This window comes from Tympanuchus pallidicinctus, unplaced genomic scaffold (genome assembly GCF_026119805.1).
Source record: "Tympanuchus pallidicinctus isolate F22 unplaced genomic scaffold, pur_lepc_1.0 scaffold3, whole genome shotgun sequence".
Taxonomy (NCBI): domain Eukaryota; kingdom Metazoa; phylum Chordata; class Aves; order Galliformes; family Phasianidae; genus Tympanuchus; species Tympanuchus pallidicinctus.
Window position 1 is genome coordinate 89,787,667 of NW_026294747.1, and position 14,288 is coordinate 89,801,954.

Here is a 14,288-nt window from a genome sequence, read left to right on the forward strand (position 1 = left end):
CAGGCTCGGATTGTGGAACAGTTAAGCATCAAAGAACTCTGCTCTGAGTGGAGCTGGATAGCTCTTGAATTATAAATGCATTAAAAATACCAAGCATATTTTGGAGTCCTATTTCAAGTTTTTTTAGTCTATCAGCAGAGTAAAAGAGGTGAAGAAAGATTTTGCAAGGTGCGGGGTAAAACAGACCAGAGAGTAATAAAATACTTCTTTTAAACGAGCCCAGTTGGAATGAGAGCCTCTTTATGACAGCTTGCAGAGGCTGTAGTGTTTTGCAAAACTGTGTGATAAACTCCAAATAGCTTCTCTGCAAATCTCTGGAGGCAGAGTAGAGCTAAGGCTGGCTGCTGTGCTGCCACAGCTTTCAATGAATGAGCTCAAAATGGACCCTCTAGTGACAGCTCTGTCAAAGAATAACAATCGGGTACTCTTGGAGACAACAACTTCAACGTACACATTTTTGTAAGCATAAATGAACTCTAATGTACCGGTTTCAAATGCAGCTCAGTGCTCAAGGTTTTTAAGATGCCTGTTTAGATGATGAAGAAAATAAAACCAAATGGAGCACATACTGCATTTCCCCTTGTTTGGTTTGCAAGGCACGGTTCTTGCTAGAATTGAGATGAGAACAGAATACAAATAAAGGTGGTTTTGGTGGGGAGGGAAGGACTGGTTAAAGGTAGCTCTGACATTACCGGCAGAGGGGAAATGCCAGAGCAGCTGCCATCACCCAGCACTTCAGGTGAATTGATTCCAAGAGGGAGGGACTCTCCCTCTGCAAACTCAGAGCTATGGAACAAGGTCCAAAAAAATCACGTTTGGGGGAAGGTGCTTCAGACTGCAAAAATCAATGGGCTAGAAATAGGCTTAATCAGAACCTGATCATTACCTCATGATATTATTATTTTCTCTGCAAACAGCTGAATTCATACCACCAGTAAATTTTGCATTCGGATTGGTGTTGTGCCTTCTCTCTTGAGGACCATAAAGCAAAAGAGTCTCCCTATGTTGAGCTCTGGGAGCTTTTTAGCAGTGGTGCATGGTGCAGGTTGGGTGCACCTTCAGCTTGTGGTTACACCTTGCTTAAAATAGTGGTTGCATTGCAAGTTACAAAGTTATGTTGTTTCTAGCTGAGTGACTGTCAGGAGGACTTCCTGAGACTGAATTATCTGAGGCTCTTTCCCAGGCACAGCGCAGGAGTTAACATTTCTGCGGTGGAAGCACAGTGTCTGTTTGGATTCTGCTCAGGTGTAGCTGCTTGTGCAGTCCGAAGGAGCTCCTGCTATTGCCAAAGGAAAATTAAAACATATCTGGCTTGGCTAATAAAAGGCTATGAGTATTAATGGCTTTTTCTCCAATTGCCAGGAACTTTCAGCCTCTAACGTGATGAAGATGGAGTATGTACAGACATGGGTGTTGTCATGCTGCTTTTAAATTTTGGTATGCTAGTGACTGTATAGACTTTTGGCAAACAAATATGCAGGGAGTGTAAGAGACACAATGAGAATGTGATTGTTACATCCAGGAGAGGAAAGGACAATTCTTAGGCATAAAGACTGTTAGTTTGGACAGTTATAAAAATAACAGCAATTTATGGACCTGTGTCTCAGAAGTGCTGAGCGCTCCTGGCTTGGTAAAATCAATAGCCCCTATCCAGGATTACTTGAATCTCAAACATACCAACACTCAACACAATTTAATATCGGTTACCTATTAGCTTTTAATGACTGTATATATTTTGACAAAGCTGCTATGTTTTTACAAATGGGATATTAACTGTACAACACAGTGGAAAATAATCCACCCCTAAAAGGAAAATCATATTAACACACGGCGCTAAGAGCAAACATATTTACAAACAGAAGCTGAGCAACAAACACATCTACCAGATGTTACTGAGATAAAGACAGTCTGAACTGCTCAGCTGAAGGAGCTCAAGTTCTGCTGAGGGATTTTTTCTGAGCATGTATTTCACGATGGATCTCCTTGCTTTTGAGGAAGCAGTCACGAAGTTGGGGCATGAGGTTACAAAGCTATATTTAAGATTCAATGGTGGGTAAAATTTTAACAGCTTCAGATACATTTTCCCCTTTTTCTTTTTCATTCTTTGATAAGAAAAGATCTTTGACCGCCTTAAGGATAGCTCGTGAATGGAAACTTCGGGTGGGACTTAGCATGCTCTCAAGTAACCACTTGTATTAAGAGACAGGATTGACTGTGAAGGGACAGAGGAAGGCCCTCCCTCCTCATTGTTCAGTCTGGCCCTTGCAGTCCTTGTGGATCCATCCAGGCAGAGCCACTTGGCTCTGTAGATTCAGCTCTGAAGCGTCAGAGCCATTTGCAGGGGTGTTTGCACTGCCTATATCAGATGACTTCTGCCCTTTTACCACAAATCCTCCTTGTTCAGCTTTCATTCTTGCAGGCTGTTTCTAAGACTAGCTTGGTACATCTTGTCAGTGTTGTTTGTTTTGATTCTCTGATAACCAAAATGAAAAGAATCGGATGAATTTCTAAAAAACAGTCAAACCTCAGAAAGTGAGTCCCCAGACAATTCCTGTGGAGGGTAAGATGGTGTTCCTGAGACACGAAGTGTTATTTCAGGCCAGCACAAATGCCTCGCGTGTGCTCAGCAGCTGGGAGCTGCGCTGATCTGTCCCTCGACACTCTACACCGCACTTCAGTGGGCTTGTAAAGCTCCTTCAGCCTTTGTACTTAACAGGCGTACTGTTAAAATTATTTGTAAATTTCTGTGATTCCATTCTGCATGAGTTGGCAATGAGTCAGCAGCAGCTTTTCTAGATCAGAAATACATCCGGAGCCATTTTTTTGTTCTCTGATAGTTTTTCCCTTGCATCAAATACTGCCTAGTTGCATTGAGAAACCTCACCAAAACCTCACAAATAAAAAAAAAATAATCTGGTATTCATCTTATGATGACAAAAAGCTTTCTTGATACTATGAAGGAAGGCACAACTTTTTCTCCAAGATAGATCTCAACATTGGTAATTTCTTATCCGTGTTAGGATGGATAGCACTGATATGGAGAGGAGGCCCCAAAGGAGTTGTTTTCCATCCATTCTCCAGCATTAGCTTCCCCCAGCCTCATCTGGGAGAGCACCATTTCCTGGCCTCACCATGCAGAACTCGGTGCACACTCAAGCGCACTCTGCCAGCTGCGTTCACTGAGCTGCGAACAATTTTGAGCCAGGCTGAGCTGCCTTCTGGCCCATGTGGCAGCTCTCCAACTTCCTGTGCCCTTTACACTTCTCATCAGCCTCTGGTGCTCTCAGGTGTGCTGTCCTGCACGCTGCCACTGCTGCTGATGTGTGTGACAGCAGAGCAGGGGGACAGAGCAGGTAATGGGGGGAGATTTTCCCAGTCTGATCATGCCACCACTAGCTGTTAGATTCCTACAAGGACAGGGGATGCTATGGTATCATGTCGGTCTGTGTGGATTTGTGTTAAAGGGCATCATACATATATGTTATAGCCTCTAGTCCTCTTTGCTCTCAAACACTGCTTCTTTCCAGCTTACTCAGGAAACTCCTGTTCTAATTCCTAATTCCTCATTCAGAGTCAACAGATCTCCTGCCGCTGTCCTATGAAGTCTCCTTAAGTAGCTGTCCTCTTTTCCATACTCACCTGCCCGGTACAATATATGCTGGGCTTTGAAGCCCTCTGCATTTCCTGCCCTAACCTTTAAAATAACATTTATCTGTCATGAGGAGCTACTGAGTCTTAGAGTCATAGAATGGCATGGGATGCAAGGGACTTTAAATATCATGCAGTTCTAACCCACCCACCATGGGCAGGGCTGCCACAGCTCAGGCTGCCCAGAGCCCCATCCAACCTGGCCTTGAACTCCTCGAGGGAAGTGGCATCCACAGTTTCTCTGGGCAATCCCCAGGCCATCCCTGCGATGTCTGTGCAACTTCCCTGCTGTGGACCCTACATCCAAAATTCCGCAGGCTGCTCACCAGAAGCCCAGGGGAAGCTGATCACGCTGTATCTCAGCTGCTGGCTGGAGCAAGCGATAAGGAAACCTTTAAGAAGAGAAGGGAGCATGCAGCTTCAACAGGCTGATTATATTTTTCCCCCTCGGGAACCAGCTGGCTTGCAGTATGAGCACAAGTCATTAGGAAATCTAGAGCCAATAGGCATGTAGCATGCCAGCACAGAAAGCAACAACAACAGACATGGCCAGTGTTGGTGGACTCACCTCTCTCAGGACTCTGGAGAAGACAATGAATGCCTGTGTCTTTGCAAAGCATAGATCAGCCTCTCCTGCTCAGGCATTCAGCAGATACACTTAATTTTTCTGACCTAATTTCGCACAATATATATTCTCTTTTATAGAGGAACTTAATTAACAGAATGTGAATAAGATCTCTTCTGCCTGCCCTCCCCCTAGTGCACACATGCAGAGAGCACTCCAAAAATTGTTCCTGGAGGTTTCTTGCCTTTGAGCAGATGTCGTTCTAGAAGGAATGTGTCAGGTGGCCTTGCTCTAACTCAGCTTTGAATGATGCTGTCTGTCCCATTGCTCCCTCCATTTCTCCAAAGACTGATGAGCTTGAAGCTCATGGCTGTGTTCTCATCCCTGGTTCCTGCCTGAGGTCAGCACATTGTAATTCACTGGTGATTAATCTGCTGCATTACTTCCACGTGCCCTTCTGCCACAACACTTCTTTGTGAGGATGCTCAGGAACACCACCATCCAGAGCTCTGCCAGCAGAGATGGAGAGCCAGGCTGTGTGTGCATGCAGAGGGGCTGGCCAAGAGCACACTGTGTAATGAATGGCTCTGGGTTCTTTTAGTTTAATGATCGTAATAATACGTTTCATTTATATAGCACCTATTTGCATGGTAATATGAGCAATATGTGTGCTTTGGTGAAATGAGAGATGACAGCAAACGGATTAAAAACTAAGATTCAACTTGAAATGAGGGAAAACAATCAAATGAATCACAGAGCCAAGCAATAGCAAATCATTATTCTTAAATCACCATAATAGCAAAACAAATGGAAAATACACTGTTCAACACTTTTTCCTTGTCTGAAGGCAAATGCTGAGTGACACTGCCAAGCTTATGCAGAAATAGAGCCTGGTTCACTGTCTACGTTTCATGAAAACCTTCAAAATAGGAAAGATTTAAGTGGGACTTTAGTTGCCTATTAGCTGTGTGCTAGCTGTACTTCACACGTGGGTTTGGACACTGGCGAAAAGTCGTATCTCCTAATCCTTGCATTATTCATCTTGTCACTGGAGTGAGAAAATGTATTTTCCCAAACTTTAAGCCCCTTCAAATTTAATGGATTTAGAATTGGACAATAATGGGGCAGTGCCTATTAATATTCAAACTCAATTTTCTCATATGTAATTCATCAGCTTCTTCAGCCCCAATTAGTTTTTGTGCGGCTGTCAGTTGCAGGTAATATCAGTGTTCTGTTCATCTCTTCTGCTTTCTCCTCCCATCTCTTCCCCCATATTCATTATTTTTATTATACTGATCCTCTCCACCCTGGACTGCCAAGCCTTCCCTGCATTCCTGTTTCTCCTAATGACTCACCTTCCTCTTTAGCACCATAGAAGTGATACAGCAGTTTACATACAAACAAAATAATCTTAATTTGGGGATACAAAAGAATCTGATTTTGGTCCAGCAGGAGGGTCATGCTTCCAAAGTCTATTGGATGCTGACTGGCTTGCAGTACTCAGAGTAGTGTCTAGTTCAGCGAGATAAACTCTTCATTCATTCATATTTATAATAGCTTGACTTCAGCTGCTCTGTAAAACTGCACTCATAGGAAATCTAGGCTTTCCCCTTGAATGCGTATCTTTAGGCTAGAACGTTTCTGTTTATTATGACGTGTTTTATTTAATGACAAAGCTCTTCCCTACTTATTACCCCACATAAATATTTCAAATATTCAGTGGAACAAGGAGAATAGATATCCCTCTGGCAGGTGACAGGATCTGCTCCGTATTAAAGAGTAACACCAAGGGTGGCACTCCTGTCAATTTAGAAAAGACACACTGTAATTCAGACTTGCAAACATGCCCTTTCCCATGCTTGTAAATGTACACATCTGGACATCATGAAAATGTATTAACACATGGGCATATTTTCCCCTTGTTAGCAGCTGGTCAGCTGCAGTTTAATCATGCTCTAATGCAGATGATGGCACAGCTCTCCTTGACACCATGTGTCTAAATGTTTATTCCTGATTTTTATGTATGTTCTCCCATCCCTTAGAGAGATAATATCAGTGTGATTGAGGATATTTTAGGGAAACAATGCAAGTGCCTTAAGTCCCTGGGTGCTCTCTGTTCCCTATCACTCCACTGCTGGTAAATGCGGCTCTGACACACAGTCAATGAAAAGGGGTGGGAGCCAATAAATAACGTGGGTAATTAAACTCTGGCATTGAAATGCTCCTGGAGAGCAGGAGGCTGTGCAGTGTGGTGAGTGTCTGAGCTCCTGCCACAGCATGGGGGAAGAGAGCATGCTCCCATAGGCTCTGCAGGGCAGGTAGCACTGGGGCTGACTTGTGGGGGCTGTCATGGCTTGCATCCCTTGCTCTGATACCTCCAGCTGCTTTTTGCAGGGATCTGAGCAGCACTCAGCATTTCCCCTTCAAACAAGAGAGGTGGCCTGAGCTTTCAAACAGATTATAGGAAGAATTGTCTGGATGCTTCCAACTGAAATTTCCAGAGTTTAAATCCAGGCTGAGCTTGGGGTGCAGCTCTGGAGTTGCCAGCCAATACCCAGACCCTCGGTGACACAGAATTGCCATATGCGTTGCCTATTGCTGTTTATATGGACCAGAGACCAGCTGAATGCAGATAAAAGGCCATTGCTGCCCTAAATTTGCCATGCTGCTGCAAAAACATGATCACAACTGTTTCACCCCCTCCAGCCCTACAGGCACTGGGCTGCTGTCGTCTCATCTCAGAAGAATAAACAGTCTGATTTGGTGCAATAACTATTTTTCTCAGTATTTTGTAAGCCCAGTAAAGTCTTTTTCTGACAAGGTTCATCAGATCGCTGGTTCAGGAACCAGAGTTGAAGAGTCCTGGCAGAAATCTGACCTGGCTGGGCTAGGATACTGGCTTAAACATTTTTGTTACATGATTTTACAAGCACTTTCAAGCACCAAAGCAGTTACCATCTGCCCGCAAGCCCTGCTGAGCCACAAAGGAATGTGCTAAGAGATATCCCTCAATAATGAGCTGCCACATCAAGCAGGAGTTGGCTGCTTAAATGATGAACCTAAGCTAGACACGGTTCAAGCTAACCTAGTGATCATGCCCTGGTCAAAACCGCTGTGCACAGAAAGGCTGAAGAAGCAAAAGAAGGAGTGTGGTGTATGAGGATATTTATAACTCTTCTGGGAGACTGACATTAATTACTTTGCCAGCTGGACGAGCTCACAATGAACCAACATCCCACAGAATTTCCACGGTCCAGCCAAATTGGGAATGCACTTTGCTAGCGAGCTGTCACACGCACATTTATAAGGCACCGTGATGCTGGGAAGTGGTTTTGCACAATGTGAAGTGGTGCAAATTTGGGCTACACATCTTAGCATGCTGTGCTGGTTTTTTCACTCGCTTACATAGGTCAATTTTTGCCTTTATATTTGTATTTCATATAGTAGCAAGATACAGAAAAAAACACGTATTAGGAAAAAAAAAAAGCCCAACATCTTGGTACATGAGTTAGTCATTGCTAGACTTAATTTGGTGATACTGAAATGTACACATGATAACTATTGTTACTACTCCACTACTACTGGTTTAAGTTAGAATCCCAGGGAATTAAAAGATGATGTTTTGATCACAAAAGATCCTATGTTTTCCTATTGAAACAAGAGAAACATTTTGAAAATCTCCAACATGCCAATTTCAAAATTAAGGAGAGAAATTGCTCGTTGTGTACTTTGTCCACTTTCAATTACATGCCAAAATTTACCACATACTGCTTTAATGGAACATCTGTTTTAATAGCTTGTATTTTGATTCCTGAAAGAGAAGACTCAATAGTATGTTTTTAAAATTCAGATCATTTTGGAATGAACAAGATAATTACAGGCCAATCCTGCCTTTAGTTTTCTCTCACAACTTAAAAGTGCTGCTTCTGATTTCCCCCATATGGATACAAAGCAGATCAGGTTGGAAATATGGGCTAATGTGCTTTTGAAAATAGGAAATAATTTCTCTCTTTCTCTCTTTTTTTTTTTTTTAACATGAAATGACATTCCTTATCCTGAGAGACAATGAGAGTTGAAGCACCTGCTGAAATCCATGGACGCTGCTGTGGCGCAGCCACTGGCAGGATGAGATGGAGGACAGGGACAGGAGAAGTTTTTGGGTGCTCTCTGTTCCATGTTCTGCCTTGGACATCACCTACTTCCAGTACTTTCAATGCAAGAGATTTTAAAAGAACATAAGAATTAGATCCCTGTTTTGGCCACCAAGACTGTGAAATTTGGTAAAAGTAATTCGCAACTCAATAAATACTATTTGAGGTATATATTAATTTAAAAAAAGTATGTGAGAGAGAACATTCTTCATACGCCATGTGCGTCGTGTCTCAAAAGCTGCTAAGGTTCCTCTCTCCTTCTAGGGAGCTTTCAGCTCTCCAGAGTACAAATACAGTCTTCTCTTACTGAGAACAGCATACTATTTTCTCAATTAATAACATATGTAAATACCCACTTCTAATGCCAACTACCATTCATTTTCAGCTTTAAAACAGAATTTGTGATTTTCACTGTGACAACAAGGACAACAATGTTAAGAGGTTGAAAAATGCAATCAATTTTGCCCACTGTTAATGAATGAAACATGTATCACAAAAAAACTAATTTTAAATCTAGAGCGTTCAGGTACAAAATCCATCAAGATAATACGTTAATGTTTAATAGTTAGCACATCAAACTCTGCTCTGAATAAACACAAGCTCTTCTACTAACTTGATTCTATTTTCTTTATACTGTCATATTTTATTTACCTCACTGTTTTTGAAGCATTAATGTAGTCTCTTTTGAGTACAGTAGAAAACAGAATCCATTGCACTACTTGTAAGCTATCACAGCACGCCACATTGGGATTATTTATTATTATTGTCTGTTCATTAAGACCAGATAAAGTACTAGGAATAAATACAAAGACTGCTCTCTACTGTGAAAGGTTATACAGGAAAAGACGTGGAAGAAAAAATGTACTGAGACCCCTAGTGCAGGAAACAAATTTAGACCATTCTAAAATAAATCAGTTCTGGTGTAAGAGGTTTTTTTCTCTCTTCCACTATCTGCAGTAGTGGTGGTAACTAATTGGGAGCTCTGCTCACGCTGTCTGAACTGTGACTGGAAGAAGAGCTATGCAGCCAGCCACAACAATTTAATTGTTCTTGTTAGATATCCACAGGCAGGACACAGATGCTCGAGAAGCTTCATGAGGCATTTGTTTAGTTTTCCTTAACTTATCTCCTTCTGAGGAAGGGCTAAGAGCTCCTGGAGAAAGCCGAGCAGCAGTTAACCTTTGAGGCAGTTAAAGCCTTGGTCAGAAATGCATAAAATCAGTTGAGACCACTGCACCGAGACCAGTTCTGTTACCCACTTCCTATTGCCTTGAAAGCACTAGAATGCCTCAACAACAAAGCTCTGTGGAAAATCTGGAAAATTGTCCTGCAGAGGCTTACACATCCATCTGTTTATCCACATGTCTGTCCATCTATAGGTCGTGGTTGAAATATCTCATACTGATCTAGCATGTTTATTACAGGAGCTGGAGATTGCAGTGGTGCAATTCATGTGCTGAGAAGCAGGAATTTAAAGTCCTTCAGATGGCATAAGGTACGTAAGACATCTTCATAGAAATGACAGTGAGTGCAAAGAGAGACCTGCAAGAGACTGGCACCTTCTGGAGAGAAAGCTGGACACCATGCAGGCTGCCTGCTGTGTCAAAAACGCCTTAGTTTAGGCAACAGATTCTTACCCAGTATGACTCAAACCTTTCCATGAAGTTCTGTGCCACTGAGGAGAAATGCCACAATTTTCTGGTTCTCCCAACATGTAAGGAACACAGTGTTCTCATTCATTTTTCAGGCTACAAGCAGTCAATATGTTCTCAGTGAAATGCAGCCTGTTTAATTCCATAATGCATTGCTTCAGCAGTAGGGCACAACATACCATGTTTAAACAGCCTATTAAAATGCACCTTGTGTTACTCCAGAATCTCAAGGTGGAGGAACTTCATCTTCGCTAGAACTGTACTAATGGTCAATTAATACTTGCCTTATTGTGTGTTATTGCTATAATAATGCATTTATCAATAAACAACCATTTTAATGGAATACATTTCAATGAATTCATATTTTTATTTAGGGGGAAATAGATTGCAGTAAGGAAGTAAAGGGCTCCTACTGCACTCCATAGTGATTTCTTAGAGGTGTCAATTTTCTCCAGTACACTGGAAGTGTGAGAATCACAAATAATATCCTTTGTGCTAAGATTTCTTCTCAATAAAAACCAACCTCAAATGTTTGGGTCATGAATTTGCACTTGGTGATTTATATACCACTACAGGGATAGGATTTTTTAACACTCCTTTTCCGTTACACAAGGGAAAAAAGGTCATGACACAGAAGATAGATATACTAAACCATATGTTCCCTTCTGTTTCTGTGAGTGGAAGAGAGCAGACAGCTGCACATCCCAGCAACGGGATAGATCCACAGTAGGGCCTGCCAACTCGACATTGCCTTTCAGTATTACACTGAAACAATTCTCTAACTCTGGAAGGACCAACTTATGGCATACCCCTCTGATGATTTGGCATACCTTTTTTTGTAAGGTAGGCCTTACTCACAAAGCTGTTGTCGTGAAGAATTCAGGTGTTGCTCCCTGTGAAGGAGCTGGAATTGTCAGAGGTCAGCTTTCACCACTGGGGAAAGACCAGAAACCTTGGGTCACAACTGATAAGCACACATTTCAAGTTATTTAAATAGCTGATGCTGGAATTCAGTGTTTGTCATTTGGAGCCCGATTTTGCAATTGATTGCCTTGCATTTGGAGGATGTGCTTTTGACCTTGTATAATATAGAAACAGCACGTGGCCATGTACGCCTTTGCATTTACAGAATTGTAGAAGTGCCTAGCCTTGCTATAAGTCGCTTGTCCTTTGCCTTCAGGCACTGGTTTGCATTCTTCAGATATGGATAGGAATCTAAAGAGGATACAAAATCTGAACCTGATCTCTGACTGTGACTAGAAGAAACCACATGGCCTTGTGATCTGGCCAAATTTGGTGTGCCACCTTCATTAATCCAACCTGCAGCTGAATAGTTTCTTTACATCCTCTTATTTTTATTTTTATTTTCCTGAAACAGCTGTACACTGTTAAACATCAATGGTATGTCCTCTTTCCTTCCCCTCCCCCCTCCAGATTCCAGTATTTGACTGGTGGTCTAAATAGTATCTCTGCATAACATGTATATGAGTTTATAAAGTAATTTGGTCTCTCTTAGGATAAAGCCCAACCTGCGACAAGGTGGTAGGCAGTTACCACTGGCTTTGCTTTGAGTAGTATGGGAGACTACTCATGCCTGCTCTCAACTTTGAATTCTGATTGAGTAAGTATTCAATTTCTTGATAATTTCTGTAATAGGAAATGAAAATCCAGGTAGGAAGGAAGAGATATTAAAAGCCACCGGCAGTCTGTTCAAAAAAGTAAAATTATTTCCACCCTTGTCTGATAGCATTAACTCTGCTGTAGATTTCAGACTTCTACCATTTGCTTCTTCTAACTTCTGCTCTAGAAAAATTCCCCAGCTTTACACCATTTTTTTTTTTAGTGAAATATTGAAGGTGTTGAAGGAAGCAGTGTGGTGGATACATGGCTTTTGAAAGGCACAAAAAGGTACTGAAACACCAAAGAGACAGTCTGATAAAATCTAGAGTAAAAACAAAACAACAAAAACAAAAAAGGGCCATTACATAGTGTTGCAAAAAACTAAGAAGCATAATTTACTATTTTTAGCAGTTTTATTTATGGAAGTGCCTAGCGACCAACAAGTAGAGTTTTAACAGAGTAGGTACTGTTCGTTTCAGACAAAGAATGAAGATAATCCTTGCTTTGTGGAGATGAAATGTAAAGAAACATAATAAACGTGAAAAGGAAAAAGATACATGGTTTATAAATACCATAAGAAAATGATAGATTCTTCTTAAACTGCAGCTTCTTTAAAATATTTAATTACTTTGTGTAAAAGATCCTAGCTGATACGTTAATAATCCAGTGCTAGGTAGAACACTGGATAAATATAATTTCTGTTCGGTTTATAAAATATTCTCCATAAAGGACAAAAAAATAGGAATGCAAAGGCCCTCACAAGTCAAATAGTGCATGTCCCTGCTTCAAGGCAGGATGGGCCATTCCTGTGACACCGTTCTCAAAGTCTAACGATGGTGGAAATTCTATTACACCTCCAAGGGAATCTGAAAAAATAGTATCTTACATGGCAGTATTTAACCAATAACCAGAAATTCAGCCCTGAAACCATTGCTGTACTGCAAGTTTTGTACAAAAACTAACCGGTTTGTATTTCTCTTTTGGCAGGTGATACCCATGTTTAGTAAGCTTTGTTGTCAGCTGTCTTATTTGCCAGAAATTTGTCTGAAGCAAAAGAAATGAGAGCTTTGTTCATAATTCCCATGGATGAATTGTACAGCTTGGTATATCTGCTTAGTAATCATCATTTGCCACAGAAGAAACTGAACAAATGGGTGCAGAAGGCCCAGTTCTTTCCTGGCCTTCCGAAACGTGCTTCTTAGCTGAAGTGGTGCTAGGATCTAGACATAAAACACAGAACAAAAAGATGCCATTAGTCCTATGAGCCAACTTTTCTGAAATGTTAAGTAATTTTGTGAAAGAAATTAACTTCAGAAAGTACAGTTTGGAGGTTTGTTTAAGCCACTGCAGTATAATTAGACTTTAAATGGAAATATTGTATTGCATGTGCCTACAATCAATTTTTTAGGATTTAAAAAAATTTTTTTTTATTTAATGCTTGGTTTTCTTCAGTGGCCATAATTGGATTTCTTTCGAGTAGTTTTATGACAAATGGACTCAAATTTAGGACTACATATTACAGTCTTAAAACATATGGATATTAGAATGAAAGGAACCAAGGAGCTATAAGATAAATATTACTAGAATAATTTCTTAATTAGTCTTCCCATGACGTTAAACTTGTCTAAAATGAGAATTTGATCTGTAAATATGTTACTAATAGAATTAATTATCTCTAAAAAAATAAAGTACCTATCAGCATTTCTCTTCACCTTTGTTCTTCTTTCCAAACTGCATGCCTTTTATCACCCCATATTTTGTCTTTTCCATTTCTTCTTTATTTCCTCATCAGGCAGAGAATCGTCCTCCAATGCTGATGTCATCCTTGCCAGATTCTGTGAGTTTATTTCAATGACTTCGCCAGGGCAGAGAGCGGGGAACAGTCAGTAATGCTTGCTACTGACAGTGATTATATTCTACATGATTTTCACTAGAAACACAGTTTTTTTGCTGGTATCCCATTGAGCTGAAGATACGAACAGCAGGGTACTTCATCTTGAAAAGATGTGCAGGCAAATAGTTTGAGAAAGGAGCAAAGAGCTTTGCAGTCTGAAGCTGCCAGTACTCCTTGTTTTTCTGCTGTAAGGGATAGTTCTTCTCGACCACAGCTAACTATTCATTTTAACTTGAAGCATGAGGGTACGTAGTCCCTTTGACAATGATTTTTATAAAGTGGAGAACACTGCTAGGAAATGAACTCAGTCTACTCATGTAGGCCACGGAGCCATGGCTTTTCTGATATGCTCAGGTTCACAAATGATTTGATTCCCTTGAGTTTCCTTGACATTTTTAATTAAAATTTCCTGTATTGGTACTCCGATTTTATTGAATATGACAAAGATTTCTTGGCACTTAATTTTTTTTTTTTTTCAAACCAAGGCTGCTTTACAGCCATCATGTAGTGTAAGAGGACTCTGAAGTAAGTGTGAATGACATCACTTTAACAACGTAAAGGAAACTTTGGTGGCTATGAGAATATTTGTATATCCTTTTTTTTTTTTTTTTTGAAATTTCAGTTTTGTGAGTAACTGAAGACAGGATGACAAGCAAGGGGAATTTCTGCATTCTTTAAAGAAAATTATTTTCAGATATGAGTACTACTGACATTGTCAAGAGACCTGTCAAGCATTATTTGCAGAATTTTTCTGCGGC

General features: G+C 40.8%; 1 long non-coding RNA gene across 2 annotated transcripts; it reads left to right on the forward strand.

The window, feature by feature from the left end:
- The first annotated feature begins 1,924 nt into the window (after positions 1–1,924).
- Positions 1,925–12,321, forward strand: LOC128085770 (uncharacterized). Of its 2 annotated transcripts, XR_008209086.1 has the most exons (4): positions 1,925–2,049; positions 9,789–9,859; positions 11,533–11,637; positions 11,860–12,321. It is a non-coding gene; the product is annotated as an uncharacterized LOC128085770 (long non-coding RNA). The 2 variants fall into 2 exon arrangements; XR_008209085.1 differs by having other exon boundaries at positions 11,533–12,321.
- Positions 12,322–14,288: the final 1,967 nt, after the last annotated feature.